Below are 8,891 nucleotides of genomic sequence, written 5' to 3' on the forward strand. Positions count from 1 at the left end.
GATGAAATGAATTTCAATGTCTCCTTTCATAACATGATCACGAATGAAGTGATACCTGATGTCAATGTGCTTTGTCTTTGAGTGCATCACCGGGTTGTGAGATATAGCAATTGCACTGGTGTTGTCACAAAAGATTGGGGTTCTTGTATATTTCATACCATAATCAAGTAACTGGTTTTTGATCCAAAGAATTTGGGCACAAACACTAGCCGCAGAAATGTACTATGCCTCAGCAGTTGACATTGAGACCGAAGTCTGCTTCTTACTAGTCCAACTCACCAATTTTCCCCCTAGAAAGTGACAACCACCAGTTGTTGACTTTCTATCTATCTTACACCCTGCATGATCTGAATCTGAATAACCCATTAGATATAACCCTGAGCCTTTGGGATACTAAAGACCAAGGCTAGGGCACCCTTTCAGGTACCTGAAAATGCACTTAACAACATGAAAATGTGATTCTTTTGGGTTAGCCTGAAATCTGGCACATAAACATGTTGCAAACATTATATCTGGTTGACTTGCAGTTAAATACATCAGTGAACCAACCATTCCACGATATTCCTTTTGGTCCACTGGTTTTCCATTTAGGTCCGAATCCAAATTTAAAGGAGCTGCAATGGGTGTGTTTTTTGATGGGACTGAAACAAATTTGTATTTTCTTAACAAATCTTTGACATATTTTTCTTGGTTAATAAAAATGTCATCTATGGTTTGTTTAATTTTTAAACCTAAGAAAAATGTTAATTCACCCATTAAACTCATTTCATACTCAGTTGACATGATTTTAGAAAACTTTTCACATATTGCATCATCAGTTGACCCAAATATAATATCATCAACATAAATTTGTACCAACAAGATATTACCTTTTTCTTCCAAAATAAACAAGGTATTATCTATTGCACCTCGTTGAAAACCATTTTTAAGAAGATGTTTAGTTAAAGTGTCATACCAGGCTCTTGGGGCTTGACGAAGACCATACAAAGCTTTGTTCAGTCTGTATACCTAGTGAGGATGCTTCTCATTAAAAAAACCTGGTGTTTGCTTAACATACACTTCTTCTTCCAATGTTCCATTCAGAAACGCACTTTTGACATCCATCTGGAAGACTTTAAATTGCAAATGAGCAGCATAAGCCAAGAATATTCTAATGGCTTCAAGTCTTGCAACTGGAGCAAAAGTTTCATCAAAATCAACACCCTCTGCTTGACAATAACCCTTGGCAACCAATCTAGCTTTGTTCCTAATAACGTTGCCATCTTCATCCATCTTGTTTCGGTAGACCCACCTCGTACCAATGGGTTCTTTCTTTAACCCTGGAGGACAAGGAACAAGTTCCCAAACATTGTTCTTTTCGAACTGGTTGAGCTCTTCTTGCATAGCCTCAACCCAGCTTGGATATGCCAAAGCCTCGTCAATCTTCTTCGATTCAATCAGTGATAAGAAGGTGACGTTCAAGCATTGTTCACTTGTGGCTCTTTTAGTCTGAACCCCACTATCTGGATTTCCAATAATTTGCTCAATTGGATGAGCTGAAGTCCATTTAGTGTATTGACTAGGTTGATATAGCACAACATCAGTGCAAGTCACCTGACGATCTTCAACAGTTGTAGCAACTGGAGGGGGATCAGCCCAAACTACTTCAACTTCATCATCAGTGTCAACTTGAGTGTTAACATGATTTTCTTCAAACAAAGGTATATCTTGAAGGACTGGAGAGGTTTGGACTGATTCTGATGTTGTTGTCGCACTTACATCTGATCCAATCACCAGTTTAAGTGGTAAATTAAAACTGATGGAGGGATAGAATGAAGTGTCACTGGAGCTTTTCTTCTGTGCAACTGGTTCCAAGTCTTGGTGATTGGAAACATCTTTTGGTGTAGAAACTGATTGATGAACTTGATCAGATACACCAAAATCAACTAGGACAACTGGAGATAAATCCAGGCTTGGTCGTTTATTGATTGCTTCGTTTGATTCATCGAATGTGACATAAATTGTCTCATGTACCTTTTGGAGTCTATAATTATAAACTATATAGGCCTTTCTTATATCTGAATAACCCACAACCCTTGTCAGCTTTTGCATCAAACTTTCCAAACTGACTGGAATCGTTAAGAATATAAAGTGGACAACCAAATACATGGAAATAACCAATATTTGGTTTACGATTCCTGAGGACTTCACAGGCAGTCTTCCTATGTCTCTTGACATAAACTGACCGATTCTGGGTATGGCAGGCAGTAGCCACATCTTCAGCCCAAAAGCTGGTTGGAAGACCTGATTCAGATAACATACTTCTTGCAGCTTCAATCAATGTGCGATTCTTTCTTTCAACAACACCATTTTGCTCTAGAGAACGAGCTGAAGAGAAGTTTTGAGAAATGCAGTGTCATTGCAGAATGATTCCAATTCTTTATTTATAAATTCTGTACCATTATCACTTTGCAACTAACACACTTTCTTGGTATACTTGAGCTCAATTCTTTTGATGGGAGAGATGATTTCACCAGGTGAATCACTTTTTGATTTGATGAATACCACCCAACAGTATCTGGTGTATTAATCAACCACAACTAAAGTGTATCTCTTACCAGCTTTAGTTTGAACGTTTACTGGACCAAAGAGATCCATATGTAACATGTGAAGAGGTTCAGTGATACTGAAGTTTTGCCTGGTCTTGAAACTCGCTCTTTTCTTCTTGCCTATCTCACACCCTGGACATGGCTTTTCCTTTTTGAAGGAAATTAAAGGTATCCCATCCACCAGTTGTTTTCTTGACAACTTATTGATATTTTTGAAATTAAGGTGGGATAACCTTTTGTGCCATAACCAATTGGTGCCCTCATCAGCTTTTGCATAAAACAATGCTCTTTTGGAGCTGGTTCCATGTCCATAATGTACACATTTCCTTTTCTTGGTGCAATCATAACCACCTTCCAATCCTTGTTAAATATGGTACCTTGAGCAATATCGAACAATACCTTATATCCATCATCACAAAGTTGACTAACAATTATCAGGTTGTATTTCAAACCATTGACAAATGCAACCTTTGTGAACTGGACTTGTCCATTGTCAATAACACCATATCCTTCAGTTTTCCCACTTCTATCATTACCAATTGTCACTGTCGGTCCATCTTGGACAGTGAACTCTTCCAGCAGGGGCTTACATCCGGTCATAGTCCGGCCAGCAGCGCTATCCAGATACCAGATATTCTTTTTTCGATCGCCCTGCACGCCCAAGTAGATAATTAGTTATTTTTGTGAACCCATCTTTTCTTAATGGGTCCACCAGACTTCTCTTGAAAAGTCTCAACAGATTGACTTGGGTTGGAACTGGAGGCTGAAACTGGAGGATTATTTCCAGTTTCAGGAGTAAAAACAATTGGTTTGATGGGAACAACAACCTCTTTTTTCTTTTCAGATTTTGCTCCTTTCTGAGCTGATTGTTTTTGTTTTTGTTTTGAAGGAGGGGTTTTAACAACTTGTTTTGCAACTGAAGAAAACGAAGCTCCTTCCAAATTTTTGATTCTGGCAGTACAACTTTGTACTTGCCTTGATAAACTTTGGAGTTGACTCTCCAGTTTCAACAAACATTTATTTTCATCAGGCTGCTGAACCTTGGACTTGGGTTCAGCGGAATTTTTAGCCTTGGGAGTATTGGGCTCTTTGGACTTTTGAGGCAAAGGAACATCACCAGCTTCCTTTTTAAGTGGAGCTTTAGCCTTTTTTGCTCCAGTTTTGACCTCAACAGGGGTGGTCTCAATGGATTCAGATTTGGCAGTGTTAGAAGAGTCATATGGAGTCTCAACTCTAACTGATTTAGGCATCTAGTGAATCAAAGGTAAAACAGCTGCCATCTGGAGATCACCAGATTTCCAGGCAGTTTCTTGAGCATCAATGGTTTTAGAAAATGCATCATAATTTTTACCAGATGCTTGTACCCAAGATTTGATAACCATGTGTTCTTTTTCAAGATCATATTTTAATTTTTGGTTATCTATTTCCAATGCCTCAATTTTCAAATCTGATTCCTTAAAAGCCAACTGGACACTTTGTAAATCATTAAATTGATTTTTCATGTTATTTAGCTCAGTTAAAACAGTTTCAAGATATCTCTCACAATCAGTTCTTATTGTTTCAACAAATAATAAATCATCATTTAATGATTCAGCAATGTCCAGTTTCAGTTCTGTATCCAACTCAACATCATGATCTCTTACCTTCTTTAAAATGATGTCCACCCATCTTCCAGAAACAACATCATCTTTCACCACTGGTTGTTGATTTTCTAATGCCATAAAACACACATCTCTAATCTCTTCATCATCATCAGATGAGTCATCAGAGAGTTCCCATTTCCCTTCAGTTTGAGCCATCATACACTTGTTCTTTTCCTTCTCTTTTTCTTGTTCAAGAGACATGAGGGCAATCTGGGCCTTAAGCTTCTTATATTTGGCCTTATAATCATCAGATTTAACAAAGTTTGGGATAGTGGGACCAGTTTGGTTGTTCATCTGACTAGATCTGCATTCCTTCATGAAATGACCTTTCTTACCACACTTATATCAGGTAAGATTGGCCTTATCCAGAGAGTTAGAACTAGAAGCATTATTGGACCCATTAAATCGATTAGATTTATGCTTAAACTTGTTAAAGGTTTTAGCAATCATGGCGACCAGATCATCATCGTCAGTTTCCTCACAACCATCACTGAGATCAGTGGTAAGGCCAAAGTTCAGTAAGTTGTTTAACATCTCCTTCATAGAATGTGACTGGACATTCTCAGCAGACATGAAGGCAACACAAGGTTGCCCAGTTAAGCTGGCGACCTTGGAACTCTGAGCATGGTTTAAAGCATCTTGCTCAACCAATAACCTTGCAGCATTGTTATCTTCAGTGAATCTGAAGGCTCCATAGAGGGAAGCAAAAGTATGGTTGTGCAAGGTCTTACCTTGTCTTAAGACAAGAACCATGTGTGCCCATTTGGATGGCAAGATATCACAAAATTTCTCAAGAAGAATATCTTTATCCTTCTCCACTCCCAAGCCTCTAAGTTGATTAATTAGGCTAGTAAATCTGGTGTAAGTACCAGTTAAACTCTCATTAGGAAGGGCAAAGAAGGATTCATACTTCTTATTTAATGCAACCTTTCTGGTGGCAATGGTGTCATTTCCTCCTTCAAACTGGAGAACTAATTCATCCCACATGGATTTGGCACTGGGAAACAACACAAGTGTTGGAATTAGTTCCTCAGGGACAGCAGCAAGGATCATGTTTTCAGTCTGGTATCAAGGTCAACCAGTCTGCGATCCTCATCAGACCAATGTTCTTCTGACTTTTCCCTGGTGCCCCTTCTCCCAGTTGGGTCTAGAAGAGGACTAACACCACTGCACATGGGTATATATGGTCCATCCTTGAGGATTTTCAACATATACCTCTCTATCCCACCAAAATGCAAAAGCATTCTAGCCTTCCATGTACCAAAAGTCTCACTGCTCCCATCGAATTTGGGAACAGGAGTGTTAGAGTAATGTACATGGACGTGGCTTGCTCCAGGTGTAGGAGGAGGATGAGGGTTGGTATTTAAAGAGTAGTAAAATTAATATTCTGATTAGTTTCATTTTAGGGACCGGAACCATTCTCACCTTCAGCAGACATCTTAGCAGACCTAGGTTATAGAATTGATACAATTCAACCTGCCTGCTCTGATACCACTTATAAGTCCCAACTACGAATAGATAAGTGCTGAAGACATCTCTATGTCAATGGTGAGTGTACTTTGCAACACTTTCACTTAATCTGGACGTGACCAGTTTAGAATGAACAGTGTACCAGGTTAACTGGAGTTAGTCTTATTAAGGTGACAAGTCGAATAAGTAAATACAATGCAATAATGTAAAGTATAAGTAAAGTAAATTGGTGAGACAATATGTAATTTTTCAAGTGTATTTTATTTGTTGATTGTTAAATAAAATACAAGGTTGTTGTGGAACCAAGATAATACATGAATGTAAATATCCTAACAACCTATGAAATACAATTAATCTATACTTGGAAATTCTCTTGACAATCGAAACACTTAGAGTTATGAAATGTTCCTTTTTGCGATTGAAAGAATATTGCACAAGTTCACCAACAATATTGCAGAATGTATGTATTTGCAAAGTTGATAAAATGCTTGGGCAAGGACCTCTATTTATAGTCGAAGGTTGAGCATTGGGATCTCAACTTCGACGTACAAATATGGTTGACAGCACACAAAAGTATTAGTAAATAATTCTTTGTGTGTGTGCTAAATAAAGTAAGACAAAAGGTTACTTTATTCAATCACTCTACATCTTTGCACTTTTATCCACAGACAAGATTATTATCCGGGTAAAAGAATGTAGTGTAAAAGGTCCTCCTCGTAATCAGTGTAAAGCTTTGTAAAGGCATTTACACTGGAGGATCTCTAGTTGATTAATCTGATAGAAAGTCAACTGGGCTTCGCTGCCATTGCCTTTCTCTTTCTTCCACTTGTTATCTTTGACTTCAACTGGAATGTCTTCAGATTGTTGTTCTTCAGATCTCAACTGGAGGAAGTCGTCAGTTGCATAAACTGTACATTGGAACTGGACCTCAAATATTTCGGACAATTCTTCATGCTCTCCAGATGCAACTGGAGAGATCCAGTTTTCAGCAAAACTGGACCTAACAAGAATGAACTTGACTAGATCCTTGCTATTTTTATTTAAGTAAAGCATTATGTCTTCTTATGTTGATAATGGCTCTTCCACTAGACCACCCATGTTTGATAAAGATGATTTCAACGGGTGGAAAGGTCGGATGTCTTTGTTCCTTGAATCCATTGATAACAATATGCCTAAAATCCTTTCAGATGGTTCTTACATACAAAGTCAAACTTTTGTGGTTGATGTTGTTGTCAGAGATGGTCAACCGACTAATCCAACCACACTTAAATCTACTGTGAAGGACAAGACAAATTGGGGGGATGAAGATATGAGACTACCAGACTGGCAAACTTGGATGTAAATGCAAAAAGTTTTATTGTCCAAGATGCGCCCAAAGATATTTACCATTATATTAAAATGTGCTCAATTGCAATGAAAATGTGGGAAACATTGACTATCATGTTTGAGGGATGTTTAACTTCCATAGAATCCATCATAACAACTTTAACCTGGAAGTATGAGAGGTTCTTCTCGTTAAGGAATGATTCCTTAACTGACACTCATACCTGATTCAATGCATTGGTTAATGATTTAGCTGCAGTAGGAATAGTTAAGAAAAATGATTTTTAAAGAGTAAATTTTTTTACTCTCTACCTCCTAAATGGAATAACTATATTTCTCTGTTAAATTGAGTCCCATTTACAAGGAACTTGATCTCCCCAGACTCATTAGTTTACTTCATAACCAAGAGTGTTCAGAGGCTAAAAATTTGATTGCTATGGGTGATTCTTATAGTCAGCCTGGTACTACACTTGTTGCATCCATGAGTGAACATCCTAGCTCAAGAAGTAATGAGATCATTCCTTGTGCCAATGATGCAGTTCCCGTTATTCTAATAATAAATTTGTTTCTTCAGAATATGAAGTAGCCATGTTGGCTGAAAGGATCAGGAGAATATCTTTTGGCAAATTTAAAGGAAAAGGAAAGGTTGTCCAAGCTGATAAGACCAATAAGCCATTTGACATGTTCAAAGTCATTTGTTACAAGTGTGGCAAGTCTGGACATATGACAAATGACTGTAGATCTAAATGGTCATCTCAAGCTGAGACATCCAAAGGTATTACAAAAAAATAATTTTTATCATATTGTGTGTCTACCCGTGTTACAAAAATTCTACTTTAGCAATCTATTAACCAATCAAAATATATTATACCCAATATTTAAGATGATTAACATAAGTTAGCGATGATTTTTACATAATTCTATAATTCTTAAATTAATAATTTTTCTGTTTTAATTTTATCTCTCTATATATAAGAATCCTTATTTTCAAGCGATGATGTGACATGCCTTTTGTGTCAACATGTCAATTTTTTCCTAGGAGGCGTTATTACGTTGATCATCTACTAAAACTTGACAAATCATATCCCAATAACTATAAAACAACCCCTAAATTCAATTGTAAAAAAGTAATGACCCTTGGATAAAAAACAAAATTAAATTATAGCCTTTGTATTGCCTTGATGACTTCAATTACCATTTTTAGATTTATTTATTTACTAAATTAATAAATAACATTTATGTTTACATTTTTTTTAATTAAATTTATAACATTACATCTTTATAATAACATTGCCTTTATGATAATTCCACTTTCTAAATACTTTGTATTTACAATCATATATTTAAAGTTTAAAGAAATTAATATTTTATTAATAAAATAAACATAAACATTTTTAATATTCTTTGAAAAATGAGAAAAGTAATTCAAAGGGTTGAAAACATTATAATATTATTTTTTCGCTTAATATGTTGGTAAACATATCTAATTAATTACGAGTGTATCTTACATAATTACACTGGTGAAAGACAATCTCGATTTTACTCAAGATCTTAAGTTCGATTCTTAAGGATGACAAATCTTGGGGATTTTTTCTCTGAATACTTGTAACGGCCCATGGTGAATATTTCGTTGTCTAGTGCAAGGTTTCACCATTATACGGTGAGCCGATGAAATTTACCTGATGTCGTATATCGACCGAATGTTAGAAAAAAAACATACAATGATAGTTGTATCTACTTCATGGTATTAAAAAAAATTAGTATTGAACGTAATCATGTATACCCAATGCATATTTCTAAAACATATGTAAATACCTAAGATTAGAAAAGATTTTTAATACAGTTTGTCTTAATATTACCTAATCCT

Source organism: Erigeron canadensis, chromosome 1, assembly GCF_010389155.1.
Source record: "Erigeron canadensis isolate Cc75 chromosome 1, C_canadensis_v1, whole genome shotgun sequence".
Classification (NCBI taxonomy): domain Eukaryota; kingdom Viridiplantae; phylum Streptophyta; class Magnoliopsida; order Asterales; family Asteraceae; genus Erigeron; species Erigeron canadensis.